Here is a 17,591-nt window from a genome sequence, read left to right on the forward strand (position 1 = left end):
GAAAGTTTTGGGGTTTCTGAGTCCATGCAACTTTTGAGTCTGTATTTCATTCCTTGATCCCCCTCAGCAATCTGGCTCATTCTCTGTTTGTGTTTCTATTTTATAAGTTGTTTTTTTTTAAAGAAGTGAAATTCTGGCATTTCTTCCAGGAAGGAAGGAGCAGGCGGGCTTTAGGCACTGCTGGGAGGCACGAAGATGAAGCTGCACGAACATCTTCACAGATCATCTACCCCACTCAACGTAGGGTCATGACCATATAGTCAAACAACCAAGGGTCAGAGGGGAGAAAACAGATGGGGACCATAGGCTTGCAGATTCCACACCTTCTTTCAAAACCTGTCTCAGAAAATGGTTTTCTGTGAACGTAGATTTCTGAGGGTAGTGCTTCTATAAACTCTCCACTCGTTTCTTTGGCCTAGGAGAAGTGTTTTGTATGGGAGCCTTTGCCATCAAACAAGGTTTTATTAAATATCCCCCTTGTTGTTGTTATAATAATCCATGCTGATATAAACCATGCTTCATAAAATGCCACAATACACATTCACTGGGCAGCACCCCAGGGCAGCCTCCAAGTGAGGCTCCTCGGGCCATAAAACCGAGACTGCCAGAAACAGGGCTGCCATTTATTTCCCCGTAATGTTCTTTCTTTCTCTCTCTCTCTCTCTCGGCAGATTTTCCTCGTGTTGAAAGGGAACCTCTGGTCAAAAGTCAGCAAGCAAAGTTGTAGAAAGCTTTGATAGTCAGTGAAGTGAATCATGGCTACACATGGCAGTGGCATGCACCAATGGAGCCTCTTGCTGGGCAGACCTCCCTCTAAGAGCAACTTCTGGTCATCAGTCAACAGGGCCTCCAACGCGCTGTGCACAGCCAATGGTTTCACCAGCTCCACGGTGCCGGGGTCCCAAGTTGCCCTTTTCCATAGGTATTGCTAAAGCAAATAGCAGACGCTATTTACTGGGTGTGATGCTTTCAATCACATTAATCTAGCCAGTAAAAAAATTTATGACCAATAAAAATTCCACCATGACATGGCTGATTGGAAGGGAGGCAGCGGGATGAAAATCCAAGCCACGCCTCTGCCTCTAGCTAGACTGTCACAAACCCTGGAAGGAAGTAGGAGTCGGGGAAGAGAGAGACAGAAAAATCTCTGGGGTTGTTAAAACTAACTCAAGGGTAGGTGGATAAAACTCTTAAATCGTTTAATAAGTCCAAACACTGGAAGGTGATTGACTGAACACCTACTTCGAAAAGCTACCTGGGAGCGGATAGATGTAACTTTTGCTTCTACTAGAAAATCGCCCTGGGTTTCTTCTAGTCCTAGGATCACGTAGGTGTTTGCTCATAAGAAAATAAATATTTTTAAATCCCATTAATTTATACAAGCACTAGAACGATGCCTGGGTGGGGACTCCTGTCTCCGATTTGAAGCCAGTAAAGAATGTAGCTTCACGCAGCTGTCTCTCTCCTGGTTGGCTTGTACATGGTTTACACAGATCCACAAGGGCAATGACTAAGCTCTGTGAAGACTTGTGAGTCATTCCTTCTTTCCCCATCCATGGCGACAGTCCTCAGACTGCACGGCTCTCAAACACACACTCTCCTTACCTTCCATGGCTTCTCCCTTGAGTGGGCAGCTGATCCAATTATTTGTTAATGATCCCAGACCACACACAGCAAATGAGGATGTTATTTTAATGAATTTATATTGGAAGTCCTGCCACTGGGAGTGAGTACCTGATTAGCTAATTGTGGTTAATACTTCAAGTAGCTTATCCAATATCCATTATCCCATTCTTTCTAAGTAATAGAACCCCAAATTTAATCCATGTGGCAATATGCCCAGCCAGAAGACTTTATTTGCAAACTTTCTTACTGCTAAGAGTGGCTGGTAAGATGTAATTTGAAATTTGTATGTGGGATTTTTGAGAAAGACTCCTAAAGGGGGGAAAGATAGCCACCTTCTCAAACTTTCTTCTATTTGCTGCCTAGAGGGATGACGCAATGGCTAGAACTCCCACAATCCCCTTGGAGTGTGAGGTGTGAAATGAGTCTAAGGAAGCCTTATGCATAAAGATGAAAGAGCGGAAAGATCAAACAGGAGAAGCCATGCTTCTGATGCTTCTCCCATACAATGTGATCTCTAGTCTACCTACTGCTAGACTGCTTCTTTTAGAGAGAAAAAGAAGCTTCTGTTGTTTAAGCCACTGTGATGTCAAGCCTTAGCACTAGATTCCTAATCAGAATCAAACCCTGGAGATCTAACAGTTCTCTCCAGAAGCCATTTTTTTATACCCCCCAAACTCAACAAATGAGTACTCAAATCTTCCAAACAGAACGACAATCTCACTTAAAAATTTTTTTCTGGTGACAGGCAATTTCCTCCAAAAAGCAGCACTTTACACACATATAAAGGTATGCTTTACATGTAATGTTTTACATGTAAGATATGCTTTAAAATGTTTGCTAAAACGTAACTGGAGTGCTAAACTGATCACGGGTTTTACAACCGGGAAGATCATGCTTTTGAATCTGAAATGTTTCTCACTTACTGGCAATGTAACATTAGACAACTTACTCAAACTTGACCCTCAATGTCTGTGACTATAAAATGAGTTAAACAATATCAGCCTGGTAAAGGTATTGACAAGATGACCAACCATATATTTGAAGTAGACATAACACAGAAGATGCTTGAAAAATTCCATTCTCTTCTGCCTTCCAATTCTTAGTTAGAAATTCTATACTTTGAGTTTATTGTTTTTTGTTCTCTTAATTCCTCCATATAAAGAAGTACAAAAATTCTGTCAATAAGCATTTTGCCCAACATTTTATTGACTCATTCCTGTGTCCCCAATTGTATATGAGCACCTTTCCTCCAATGTCTTCCTCTCTGTCTCACAAGTAAATGGAGACATCAGCATATAAAAATTAAAAAGCAGACCAGGCACGGTGGCTCACGCCAGTAATCTCAGCACTTTGGGAGGCCAAGGCGGGCGATCACCTGAGGTCAGGAGTTCAAGACCAGCATGGCAAACATGGTGAAACCCTGTCTCTACTAAAAATACAAAAATTAGCCTGGCGTGGTAGCATACGCATGTAATCCTGGCTACTTGGGAGGCCAAGACAGGAGAATCGCTGGAACCCGGGAGGTGGAGGTTGCAGTGAGCCAAGATCACACCATTGCACGCCAGCCTGGGCGACAAGAGTGAAACTCTGTCTTAAAAAAAAAAAAAATTAAAAAGCAAAACAAATTAAACATATGCCCAGCCTGCACTCACTACCTATATATTTATTATTCTATTTATTATATGTTATTTAATAAAGGACAGGCCAAAGTTTAAGCCAGAATGATTCATTTTGTTCTAAGTCCAACCACTCATCTTCCTTCCACAACTATTTTCCGAGTTAAGGCCTGGCATCCATTAAGGCCAAGGTACATGATAGTCTCCGCTGATTTTGATAGTAGTGTCTCACTACCCAGAAATGATAAGTGGTCATACAGATGTCTCTGAAATCACAAGCCATTGCTAAATTAAGCAACACTATATTATTACTCACATGTAAAGAGCACAATTCAGCACATAGTTGTGAAGGTTGAAAATGTGGTTTCAAATAGACACATGTGCACATGTTCCCATGGACAAATGAATTGACTTCTCTTAACTAACTAATTAACAGTAGATACCTCATGGGGTTGTTGTGAAAATTAAATGAGTCAAGGTATGCAGAGAACATAGGATGATGCCTGACATATAGTGATCATTCCAAAACTGGTCTTTATCACCTCCATCTTCATCCTCAGTTAGGGCTTATCACTAATATGAACTTTAGAACTTTTATCTATGCTCCCCCAACACCCAATAGGATTTTATTTTCAGGACTTAAGACTTCATGAAAGTCCTTTGCTTCTTTCCTCTCTGGCAACTTCAAAATTATTTCTTTTAGAAAAAGGTAGGATAATGAGGCGATGAATTAGGGATCACGAAAAATTTGTGTGAAGTCTCTTTAAATGAGAATTTGTGAAACACCATTTTAATCCAGTTTGGTATTATTTTGTAAAGCGGTAAATTATTTTGGTAAACACAGTCGAATTTGAAACCCAATGCCACCAGCCATGATGTGACCTTGATTTGAGCCAGTTAATTAACTTTTCTGAATGCCTGCCTCTCATGTTTTTGGAAAATTGCATGAACTTATATATGTAAATTACCTAGGGCAGAGGCCATAACATAGCAGCCACACAAGAGGCGTTTGCTCTTTCTCTAGGAATGTATTTATTTTCCTGTTCACTAATAAGGTTTTTGTCCCTATCAGGAAAAGTTAAAGGGTCTTCCTGGTGAGTCAATCAGGAATCTGGTGTATTATGAAGGAAGGGACTGCGAGAAGGAAAGCAGCCAAGAGGCACTGAAAACACAAACAGTGAAGTATTCTACTTTGTTTATACTACCTTGCCAGTCTCCTCATGTTAGTTCCAGCCTGGCACCTTGCTGCTGTCTGGAGGTACTACTTGAAAAACCACACCCAGGCCTGGGATCCCATCACAAACCACCACCTCTTACAATAACAGTCCCCTTAGTCTTTGTATTTCTCAAGCCTCTGACATAGAAAATAATCTGGGACAACGCCCCAAATTAACCTAAGTAGTCTATAATAAAGGTTTTCTAACCACACCCAGGCCTGGGATCCCATCACAAACCACCACCTCTTACAATAACAGTCCCCTTAGTCTTTGTATTTCTCAAACCTCTGACATAGAAAATAATCTGGGACGACACCCCAAATTAACCTAAGTAGTCTATAATAAAGGTTTTCAACCCTGTGATTTGGGACATTTGAAATCAAGATCCCCTACCTCCATGACATTACACACTCCAGGTAATTCTGCAAATACTTAAATGGTGTGTTTCAGAGCAATAAAATACATATTTAGGAAATTTCATTTTCTTTTTAAGTAGAGTTTAAAAGGATATCAGCCCAGTCTACATGGAAAAAAATTTCTAACTAAGAAAAAGAAATGGTACGTAAATGTACAGTGGACTGTTCACAACCTTCACAATCAGATGTCATGAAGAAGGAATGGTCCTGATTGGTGCACGTGCTTTCAACTATTCATCCGACCTAGAAACCCAAAAGGCATTTATGAGCTTGATATTAAATCTTTTCTTTGGAGCCTTGACATCGCTTAATGGGTGTTGCATAGAATTGAGTGGCTATTAAGCAACTGAGAAAATTTCCTAAACTCATTTCTAGATGAGGTCTTTAGATTCAAATGCTCATTAGTACTTAAGACAATTGCCTTATTATCACTGTTCAAGAATGTTGAATCAACTCTGATTATTGAGTGATGATAGAGGTGGTCTATCCAATTCTCAGAAAAGGAACACTGACTTTTTTTTGTTTGTTTCTGCTTTTTCTTGTTTTGTTTTGTTTTCTCCAGCATAGCTTTAGCCAGTTCTTTTTCCTCCACATTTTCAATGTAGCTACAAACATTAAGGAAGAAAAAAAAAAAAAAAAAAAAAAAAACAAACACTTGGGGATTGCTGAGTCAGCATGAGAGTCTCTTGGAAGTTGCCATTCCTCAAAGCCAATTCTGTGCTATTCAACAGACAAAAGGTGAAAAATTCCAGGAGATGAGGATCTCTCCTATGGGGAAAAATCTAAAAGACAGATGGCCATGCTCTTAGAAAGCAGATAACAAAAATTATTTTGACTAGAAAGGCTTGGTAAGCCCCGGCTAGGGAATGCAACTTACCTGAGGTCCCCATCATCACCATACTTGCAATTCATTCTCTACGAACCCCTCCAAATCCAATGGAAAGTGAAACATCAACCATGTTGCCACGCTTTACATGGTTTGGGGGTACAAATGACCACATATTACATGATTTCCATCTGAAATCATATTTTGGTCTATATGTACCGAAAGCTTTGCAAACCTCAGCGAAACTCTAGACTGCCCTGACTTTGATATTGGGTTGGCAGAAGGGGTTTCCCACAGCTGTGGTAGTGATACCCAAGTGAATATTTTCACTCTCTAAGCAGGTCCTAGCTGGCCAGCACTTTCAGAAGTAGAAATGGAGGGGACACACACACACACACACACACAGACACACACACAGGTGCAGGAGAGAAAGAGATGAAAGTTGTGAGATAATAGAACTTACATTTTCATTCCTAAAAATATGATTTTCCTTTACAGGAGTACAAAAATCTGAAATTTTGGATGAACACTAACTCATTGCTCTAAAATACCAATATTATAAGTGCTCTGGGCTTTTCTGTTAAAAAAAAAAAATAGCAGTTGCCTTTGCCACAGTCTGGGATTGTAACCATACATGGGCCTGAGTGCCAGTGAGTTGAGCTGAGGGTTATTTGCCATAAAAATTTTGACACAGGGGAAGAGACCCTGGCACCTTCTTTACTATTGGATAACAATTAATCTTCCAAAATGCTGACTTCTGTATAGGCAACATGGTGGTAAGTGCCAGGGAATGGATTTGGTTAGGAGAAGCTTCACTGCTCCCCAAAAGGCTATGCCAGGACTGTGCCTACAATCTCTCTTTATTCTCATTAGTATTAAAGCAAAGATCTCTGTTAATACAAAGAAACAAGGCCAAAGGGAAGAATAAAATGGAGGGTAAGAGAGTAAGTGTTCTCCATGCTTTTGACCTTTACCATTAAAAGTATTGAATAAGCTCCTGCTTTAGCTCCAAGCCTGTATTGTGTTTATAATAATAAGCAGACATTATCTTTATTCTTAAAAGGTATCGGGGTGTTTTCTCACATTTTTATAGCAGTCTTTTCTAAAGCAGAAGGCTATGGAAAGTGTTGATCACAAAAAAATACACGGATGGTTTAGTTGCCAGATAAATACAGGTGTCCTGTATTTGTATTTGCTGAATCTGGCAACCCTAGGTAAGAAGTCGTTTTTGAGTTAGGAGATATTTGGGGAAGCAATTGGAAAGAGAGGCATTGACTGAATTGGGACTCAGTCAATTGGACTAAGTCCCAAAGTTTTTGTTTGTTTTAACATGTATATAATCCTTGCTTCTTCCATATTCTTCATCACCCTCTTGGGCCCATAGCAGACTCCCTGAAAATGCTAATTGATTGACTCATTTCTAGATAAAAGGGAAAGACCAAGACTAAGCCAAAGTAAATAAGGTTTCTAGTTTGAATGTTTTATTTCATGGACCAGATTTGGGCATACATTTACCATTTGGAACACATGCTTTTGAAATTGCAAAATATAATGCATTTTAAAACTCATATACCTTTTAAAGTCCCACCCTGCCAACTCTCAGGTTATTATTCATAATTATATCTTAATGGATTCCACAAATCAATTTTTTTGTTTTTCTTGGTTAATATTGCTGATACTTACAAATGAGTATCATTTACCCCCTTCCACCCATCCCCCCGACACCTCCATAGCCTCATATGGAGCCAAAGCCCAAAGCTATAAATATAGAACACCACTGTTAGGAGTTCCCCTTCCCTCTCTTTTTCACCCCCCAGCATGTAATGGACTTCTCTTTTCACAGTGTTAAAAGGATCAGTAAATCATTGGGTCACCTACTGATATGAAAGTCTTTCATTTGAAATCATTAGTTGTAGCAAATTGCAAAAGAAAAATACAAAAGAGCAAATAAATCAAGGAAAAATTACAACAGGTTTTTACGAAGTATGGGTGGAGTGGAAAAAGTGATCTTGGCTTAATTACCCACACTTAGTCATAAGTCGCAGGAAGCAGAGGTTTTAAAAAGTCCAATTGGGGCTGTGAGATATATATATACACACACACACACACACACACACGCGCGCGCGCGCATATATTTTAAGGTGTTAATTTCCATCACATCATTCTGTGCTGGGTTACCATGTAAAAAAACTGCTGAATGTTGACCTTCGTGTGAAATGTTAAAATCACACTCTCTCTCGAAAGACCCAACTGTCATGAAATATTCTTTTCTGCAAAGTCATGGAGGAGTATCTCTGTACAGGTAACAGACACTTGAGATCTGGGTGTATATTGCCTGAAGAAAGAAAGGGCGTGTTTATCTGATAAGAGTGGATTTTCTTTATATCAGTATCATCTCCTTTTTGCTTCTATTTGTTGACTCACACCATTACCTGAGTTTTAAATGCCCTAATCCCTACAATCTCCATTCCTTTTATGGCTCAAGTCAATCTTTCTACCTATTGTGCCACAAAATTTTTCTTTCCCTAATTAAACAGTTACAGCACTTATCGTCAATAATATACACTTGGTTATACACTCTAACACTTAATTATCTAATTCCTTATATTATTTTACCTTTTCTTAGGCATGCATCTTTGCCCCAAAATTACTGAATATACCTTAAGGACTTAGACTACTCTGGGTTTTTTTGCTATCAATCATCAACCATGCAGAATATATCATACTTTCAGAACAATGCTAACATATATTTCTTAGCAAACAGTGTTATTATATCAATCAACTTATTTTAAGGAAAGCAATTCACACATTAGAATGGAGAGAGAAAAAGTTTAAGAGGTTAAAGAGAGATGAGCAATGTGTCAATCAGGCTTCTCCAGAGAAACAGAACTAATATGTACGCAGCATATATTTGCACGTGTGTCTCTGTGTGTGTGTATCTGTATATATAAAGAGATTTATTTCTAAAGAAATGACTCACACAATTGCAGGGACTGAAAAGTCAAAAATCTGTAGTGTAGGTTGGCAGGCTAGAAACTAAGATAAGTTTTGATGTTGCAGGCTTGAGTCTGAAATCCACAGGGCAGCTGGCAGACTGGAAAGTCAGGCAAGATTTCTGGTATAGTCTTGAAACAAAACGCTTTCTCCAGGATTTCTCAGTTTTGCTCTGAAACCTTCACATGATTAGATGAGACCCTGCCACATTATCAAGGGTCATGTTCTTTACTGAGTCAACGGATGGCAAATGTTAATCACATCTGCATGACACCTTCACAGAAACATCTGAACTAATGTCTGAGTAAATAACTAGGCACCACAGTCTAGCCAAATAGACACAGAAAATTAACAATCACAGGCACTTTATAATTTGCTCAGATACAGCTACTGGTGCATTGTATCCGTAACCCCAAAGCCAAGTCTCTGTTTCCTTGCAGAGGCTGTTAATTAATAATATCTGTTGATGCATGTGGTCACCATGACAACTCTTTTTTTCCTTTAAATATTCTTGTTAGGTTAATTGTGAATAATTTTCAAGTCATATATCCTTGTTTAGAGAGAATGTTGGCATCTAACTGGGCCAGGAAGGAGAGCAATAGAACCTAGAAAGCACTCTTTAAAAATGGAGAGAATAGATCATCGTTATGGAACAAGCATAGGCTAAATATTCAGGCTACAATGCCACTGAATTGATGTTTTTTGTTTGTTTGATTGTTTGTTGTTTGTTTTTCCCTGTGTGGTTCCTTCTCTATTTGAGGAGACATGCAGGAAACACAACAACAAACAAAACACAAAACAACAAAAGTCCATCCTTCCAGATAGAATTTAGCTGGAATTACTTTGGTATACATGCAAAGCTTCACGGTTTAAGCACCTGATGGCCATGATGATGTGTTGTCATCCTTGGATCTCCAAACACTAGCACATTGCTATTGGCTGTAGGGTAAACTAAAGACACATGAGGTGAGAGGGGGAGACTTAAAATACATTTGTGGGGACATGGGGTTAGTTCAGCTGCTCCACAGCGTCCACACCTCCTGGGAGCTTGTTAGAAATGCAGATTTTCAGGTACAACTCCAGACCTACTGTAGCCAAATCTGTATTTTAATAAGTCCTCAGGTGATTGACATGCCCATTAAAAATTAAGAATGACTTGAAGTATCCATGGTACCACCTGAGACAAGAAGAATTTCTGGCGCCATTTCTCCCTTTCAGTCTTCTGGGGCATTTTCTGTCTCCAAAATCAAAACTCAGTTGTACTAGCTCAGCTCTACTCTATTTGATCATCAATAGTGGACATAAAAGACTATTAGTGTTTAAACAGTGTTCCACCCTATCGATATCCTCCCGCCTCTCCTTTTATTCCCCTTTCCATGGGCAAATGGAGAAGCCCCAAAGGGAATTCAAGTTTCTTAAGATTCAGACCAGTTTCCTGAGCAGGGTGCGTGTGTGCATGTGCGTGGGCGAGTGCATGTGTGTGTATGTGTGTACTTAAATCAGAGTCACTGTTAAATCAGCTAAGTCTCGGGGAACACTCAGCTAGAGCGAAGATTTCTGAATATAATACATTTGCACCCTATTATTTTATGCATTGAAGAAAATACCTGGAATGAGAATGAGATGTGGCTAATGCAGAGTGAATTTGGTGAATCTGCAGCTGTAAGTATACATAGGAAGCTCAGCAGGACTTAACGGTTGCCACATCAAGCAGTCAGCAACTGTAAGCCACAGGGAAAGAGGAAAGAAACAGAGGATGAGGAACAAAAGAACAAGATATGAGTAAAGCAGAAAAATAAAGGTAAGAGAATAAAATCAGAGGCAGTCTCATTGTGCATAATATTTGCCTAATATATAAAGAGAAAATTATATATATGTGTATGTATATGTGTGCATGTATATATTATATATAATATAAATATATATTATATATTGTATATTGTATATAATATAATATATAATATATAATATAAATACTTATATATTACATATTATATAAATATTACATATAATTATATAATGTAAATATTATATATATTATTGCATAATGTAAATATTGTATATTATTATATAATGTAAATATATATTATATATAATATAAATGCTATATATTATATAAATATTATATATAATTATGTAATATGTTATATATTATATAAATATAATATATATTTAATATACTGTATGAATATAATTTTTTTAATAATATAAACATATGTATCTATTATGTTATATGTAATATTATATATAACAAAATACATATATTTTTTAAGTACTTTAAAAATGACCCAGATGGGCTAACTCTGACATTTGGATCTGGACAGCTCAGGACCTGAAATTCACTTCTATTTATGAATGGTGTGTTCCTAACCTCTTTTTCTTGGTTTTCTTCCTTGTAAGATGATTATCTTTACATATACAGCTTAGAGCTGATGCAAAAGAGACTGTCTATAGAAAGCACCTATCACAGTGTGTAATAAATAATAAGTACTTAATTAAACAATGGCTCTATAATTATCATTAAACATGAATTTTCTGTTTATATCATTTAATCTTTAGAAATTAATTTATTATAAAGACATATCTAATCCATCTGTAAAATGAATAAAGTTACCTTCATAGAAGGTAATCTGTGGCCAGGAGTCATGGCTCACAACTGTAATCCCAGCACTTTGGGAGGCCAAGGTGGATGAATCATTTGAGCCCAGGAGTTAGAGATCTGCTTGGATGACATGGTGAAACCATGTCTCTACAAAAACATACAAAAAGAATTAGCTGTGTGTGGTGGCACAGACCTGTGGTCTCAGCTATTTGAGAGGCTGAGATGGAAGGTTTGCTTCAGCCCAGGAGGTGGAGGCTGTAGTGAGCCAGAGTCACACCACTGCACTCTAGCCTGGGTGACAGAGTGTGATCCAGAAAGAAAGAAAGAAAAAGGAAGAAAGGGAAAGAGGGAAAGAGAGAGAGAGAGAGAGAGAGAGAGAGAGAGAAGGGAGAGAGGGAGAGAGGGAGGGAAAATAAAGATCTGTGTTTATAAAGTCCCTTGGATAAAAGATAGCATGTGACAGATATGTCAAATGTACATTTACTAACATGAGTTTTATAGACTGAAGAAGTAATCCAGGTTTTTTTGGCAACATAGATAAATGGTTATGCAATTTGGTATCTCTGTTGTCTAAGTGAATGGATTTGTAAGTTTAGGCTATTTTGATTGTTTCATTAATGGTGAGGGAAGAGATTATTCACATAATTAGAGACCAGAGATACGAGTAAAATGATCATAAGAAAATGACAATAAAATTAACATTACTCATTCATATTCAAATACTATAAAGAGTTTTACAAGGCGGTCTTCTAAACATCACTGTAAAACTCGGGGAAGCCTAGGAAAAAACAAATAGGTTATATTTTCAAACTGTATGATGTGTTATGAGTGATTTTAACCAAGAACATAGAACTGAAAAACTTATTTAGCACATGGCTGAACTCAAGGATAGTCCTCTGAGGAAAGAAGACTGGGGAAATGAGTATTTGAAAGTAGAAAGAAGAGATAAAAATATTTTCAGTGATCAGGAAATTGTGAATAATGTTTTCCCAAGGGTACTGGGCTATCTGACAGCGGTATGATTTTGGAAAACCAATGTCAGAAAGAAAGAGAAGGTGACAAAAAAAAATTCTTGTTTTCTTTAGGATTTTGCCCTATGACAGTCAAGTAATTCTGTGGTTGTTGTTGTTGTTGTTGTTGATCTCTGCAGCATCCAGAAAAACATGATGTCTGTTAAATTGGCTACATTCGGAGGTTTCAGAAGAGACTATCTATTTCAAAATAGCGTTCTAGTTAACCAAAAAATCATCTTCCAAGGTAAATGGTCAAACCACATAAAACTAATCACCTTTCAAGAATAGACCATGAGGGATCATTGAGCATTGACTTTGGATGATTTAGTTGACATAATAAATAAACATAAATAAGTTTAACTTTTATACTCTGACATGGTATCTTTTCTCCCAGGGGTTTCCAGGCATATCTCAACAAGAACAAAATACTGAGAGTCGTTTCTCTGTCTTTGCATTGAAAATAGTCATTTAAAAATTTTTCCTTGTAAATTCTGGATATTAGACCTTTGTCAGATGGTAGATTGCTAAAATTTTCTCCCATTCTGTAGGTTGCCTGTTCACTTTGATGATAGTTTCTTTTGCTGTGCAGAATGCCCATCAATAATGGACCGGATAAAAAAATGTGGTACATATACACCATGGAATACTATGCAGCCATAAAAAAAATGAGATCGTGTCCTTTGCAGGCACATGGATTAAGCTGGAAGTCATCATTCTCAGCAAATTAACACAGGAACAGAAAAGCAAACACTGCATGTTCTCACTCGTAAGTGGGAGTTGAACAATGAGAACACAAGGACACAGGGAGGGGAATATTACACATCAGGGCCTGTCAGGAGGTGGGGAGCCAGGGGAGGGAGAGCATTAGGACAAATAGTTAATGCATGCACGACTTAAAACCTAGATGATGGGTTGATAGGTGCAGCAAACCACCATGGCACATGTATCCCTATGTAAGAAACCTGCACATTCTGCACATGTATCCTGGAACTTAAAGTAAAATTTTAAAAATTAAAAAATAATTTTTATGTAAAAAAAAGTATTTCTAGTTCAAATACCTAAGGCCCTTATTCATAAACACATTCTGTCACCTTCTTATATGATGCATAAGACTCTCAACAAAGGCCAGACCAGTAGAAAAATTGTGAAAATCCACTGCACTATAACAATTTAAATCAAAATCCGACATTGAAAATAAAACCGAAGGGTCAGACAAAGCAAAGTTAATACTTGAGAGGATTTATAATGCTCCTAGTTACATGAAAAAAATAATGTAGTCTACTGATTACAAATACCTTCCTATTCAAATCCTGTAAAACTTAGGGTTGAAGATATAGGCCACACGAGGATGTTACTTTCTCTGTTTCCTCAATTAAAAAAAAATATGACTTTAATCACACATTTCAAGGTTTTTTTTAAATGTTCAACTGATTTTAAAACTACAGTCTATGAAATATAGGTTCTGAACAATCTATACTATAATTACATACTATGGAGAGGGTTTGGATGATTGTATTTTGTGTTTCAAATACAAATGTGTTATGTACTGCATACAATTCCACTGTTAAAAAATCAAATGTGAAGAGTTTTGAAGATGAGAACAATCGGTAGCAAAAAACTATTTTAGGTAAATAAGGCAATAGAAATTGACCATCTGGATTTGTTAAAGAAAATTGTATTTCCAAAGAACAGATGAAAGATAAAAAAGGCTAAGACAAAACCCCCAAATCTGAGTATTTAAAAAATTATAATATCAGAAAAGATCGAACTGAAAAATTTCAACTAGAAATAAAAGATGAAATTCAATCAATAGTCTTTTTGATGTTAATGATGTATTGTTATTTTTAGTTAACCTTTTATTTAATGTAATTTATTTCAAACAGAGTAACTATGGAAGGGTGCTACTTTTTCAAAAAATGAGGAATAACCTGTCAAAGTGTTATAGTCCCATTATAGCAGAAAAAGACAAACAGGCAATTCAAATATGTAAAGAAATTCAATTTTATGAAAAATGAGTATCATATATAAGGTTGTGAAAGGTAAGGGCAGTTAGAGTCAAAAGAAAAACAAATTATCAATTAAAAATTAAATATCCACTTCAATGGAAAATACAGGATTCTTTCTATTGTATATTCAGTATCTCAGGAAGATGGCCCCACATTTTTTTTTCTTTGTTTCTATACTCATAGAAATAATCTATTAAGCCCAAGTGAGTTATTCCTTTTTCCTTTCTTTCAATGTATTTTAATATAATTTTTTCAAGATTCAATGAAAGAGCTGTACCACAGCCCTTTTCAAGAACGTCTGGCCAAAGCAGCTGTAAATTATAAAATAATGCCCGGCATTCATAAAACAGTTCACAAATTACTATGTAAAAAACCCACTGATCAAATGAGTCTCCCAGATATGTTGTTTAAACCACCAAATATATATATAGATATATCCTTAAGAGGCGTATTCCAGCTTCTCAAAACTGTATAGGATTTTCCTTCAAAATATCTCCTTTAAGTCAGATGGTAGCAGTATCCATATTCTGAAAAATTATTGCCAAATTAAAGAACAAATTATTAAATGCAGGTGCTCCAAACCCAAACCAGAGAATGTTTTTATTTAGTATTTTTGGGCTTTTCTTTCAGAGGATCTTACATTCTGGTTTCCCCAAAATAGTCCCCATTTGTGCCTGATGTAACTGTTAATAGTGCTGTCTTTCACTCTCCAAGGGCCTTAGTTTGGATAATAAAATATATGGTTACCCACCTTTACGCAACGTATGAGGTACAGGTTAAGAATTCATGAAGTTTAGTCTTTTATTTTATAAACCAATAACGTACTGAGTGAACTATTAAATATTATTAAATTTGGTATAGGGTATTCATTCATGTGTGTGTGTGCACGTGTGTATATAGACACACACAGGTATCAAACCCATAGCTTGTGAAATAAATATGCTTAAATAAGAAGTAATGAAGTTTATTCTGCCACAATCCTGCTGCTACTCACCGATAGGTTTCTTCAAAGAAATTATTTTTGGAGACTATATACGTACTCCAAAAAATGCCATTTCTAGCATAAGTCTAAGTGTGCTAGAGTTAGACTTGGGAACCAAGTTATAAGACTTTCAAAAAAAAGTTTCATTGCTTGATAGCCACAATTATTTTCAATCAGAATTACCAGACTCAACACCAATTTTAAATTCAAATGGCCTTTATTTGGTTTAAGGAAACATAGCCTTGAGGCACACACATCTTTATTTATTATGCTGAAACATCATTATTTGTTTACTGTTTGTTCCTTCTTTGAGCTCCTTGAGTACTTACGGGCAACTTTTCCTTATTCATCAGTGTGTCTCTAAATACCTAGCATAGTACTTAGGACTTTTTTGACACATAGTAAATATTTGTTGAATCATAATATAAGCAAATGAGTGAGTGAGTACTGATCTTTGAGTCTTTGCAGACAATTCCGAAAGTAGGGTTTTCACACTGGAATAAATAGTCGATAATTGTTTTGAAGGGAACGATACTAATATGTAAATCCCGGTGTAATCAGTTTTAAGTCATATTGACACTCGAGCTTAATAAATCCATACCTTATCCCAAACAATTACCACACCTTTTTTTCAGAAATGATTTCAGTTTTGTGCTAGAAATGGGTTAAAAGTGGGGAGCCCAGGGTTGGGCAGATGGTTCGCTACTCAAAAGTCAATCCATAGAACGTGCCACATCAATGTGACCTGAGACCTTGTTAGAAACAGGCCCCACTGCAGAACTATGGAATCCAAATCCACATATTACTAAGATCCCTGGCAATTTATGTGCATGGAAAGTTCGAGAAGCACTACTTACAATGTTATGGTTTGAGTGTTTATAATATTCATGTCAAGAGACTGCAAAGGACACAGAATGAAGTTAGGAAGGGGTATATTAAGAGATATAAATATCACAAAATGACTTTTTTGTCCCCTGGGGATTGTATGGTCTAGTGAGATAAACAGATAAGTTTTGTCTGTTTTAATCTGTCTGCTAAGGTTTGATTTAAACCATTAAACCTTAGCAGGCAGAATAAAATAGAGTAAAATTATATCTCTATACAAAATAAAGTTACGGTTAGAAGAAGACAAAACCAACAACTCTCTATGTGAACAAAGACAAACAGATTAAAGTGAAGTATCAGTCGTTGCTTCTGTGTTCACTAATACATATGCATTTGTGTGTACCTTCTCTCACACACACACATACACTCCTACACTTCTGCCTCCTGCCTTCCTACAAGAGAGTTGATGTGACTAAAATATGTATCATGGCTATCCTCCCAGTAGTTATGTTTTTCCTTATAAGGTAGTTAAGCTTTAACTTCAATGCCCTCGTTAGGAACTTGAACATCTTAAGACTATCCATAGGGAAATAAATCTTAAATGAAAATAACTGCTTCTGACACGCATTGACCTTGTTAACATTGCAGGTAAAATCTCACCAAAAAAAAAAAAAAAAAAAAAAAAAGTCATGTTGCTAATGCAAGAATTGACACACAAAACACAGGTTATGATGAGGTTCAGCTGTGGCTCTTTCTTGTGGAGATGTAATAACTAAGAGTGTTGCCGCACAACTGATGCACAGAAAAACAAGCTTATCCAGATGCCTCTTGGATACCAAAATGAGAATCACATAATCCCCCAGGCCTAGAGTTTTCAAATTAATCAACAGATAATATTTCATTGACAAAATAGTCATACTTTCTCTGGTTTGTACTTATAAAACACTGTCTAAAATTTCTTTTAGTCTACCAGACTGGTTACCCCAAACTCTATACAATTTTAACAATAATGTCTGATTGTATCCTTATTTAAAATCACGTATGCTAAGAAAACTCTACTGAACCATTTGCAAAGGTATTGATCCTAAAATATGCTTATTTCACATTGCATGCCTGTATCAAAACGTTTCATGTACCCCATGAATATATACACCTACCATGTACCCGTTAAAAATTCTAAAATATAATTTAATTTTTTTTAAATTTTTGAACTGGACAAATCTTGCATAGAGACTTGGTTATAACATGTAACTTATATATTTCATATGACTCCAGGAAAAAAAAAATTCAATAAACAGTTAGTCTTCATTACCATACCACATGAAAGGTTCTGCATTGTGTATTTGAAATCAACTGTGACATCTCTCCGGGAAGATGTTCCTGGACTCCCCTTTCCAGGAAGAGTCAATAATCCTATCTTGTGTGTTACCACCTTGTTTCTGTGTGAGTAATATGACTAAGCTAAGCC

This window comes from Papio anubis, chromosome 17 (genome assembly GCF_008728515.1).
Source record: "Papio anubis isolate 15944 chromosome 17, Panubis1.0, whole genome shotgun sequence".
Taxonomy (NCBI): domain Eukaryota; kingdom Metazoa; phylum Chordata; class Mammalia; order Primates; family Cercopithecidae; genus Papio; species Papio anubis.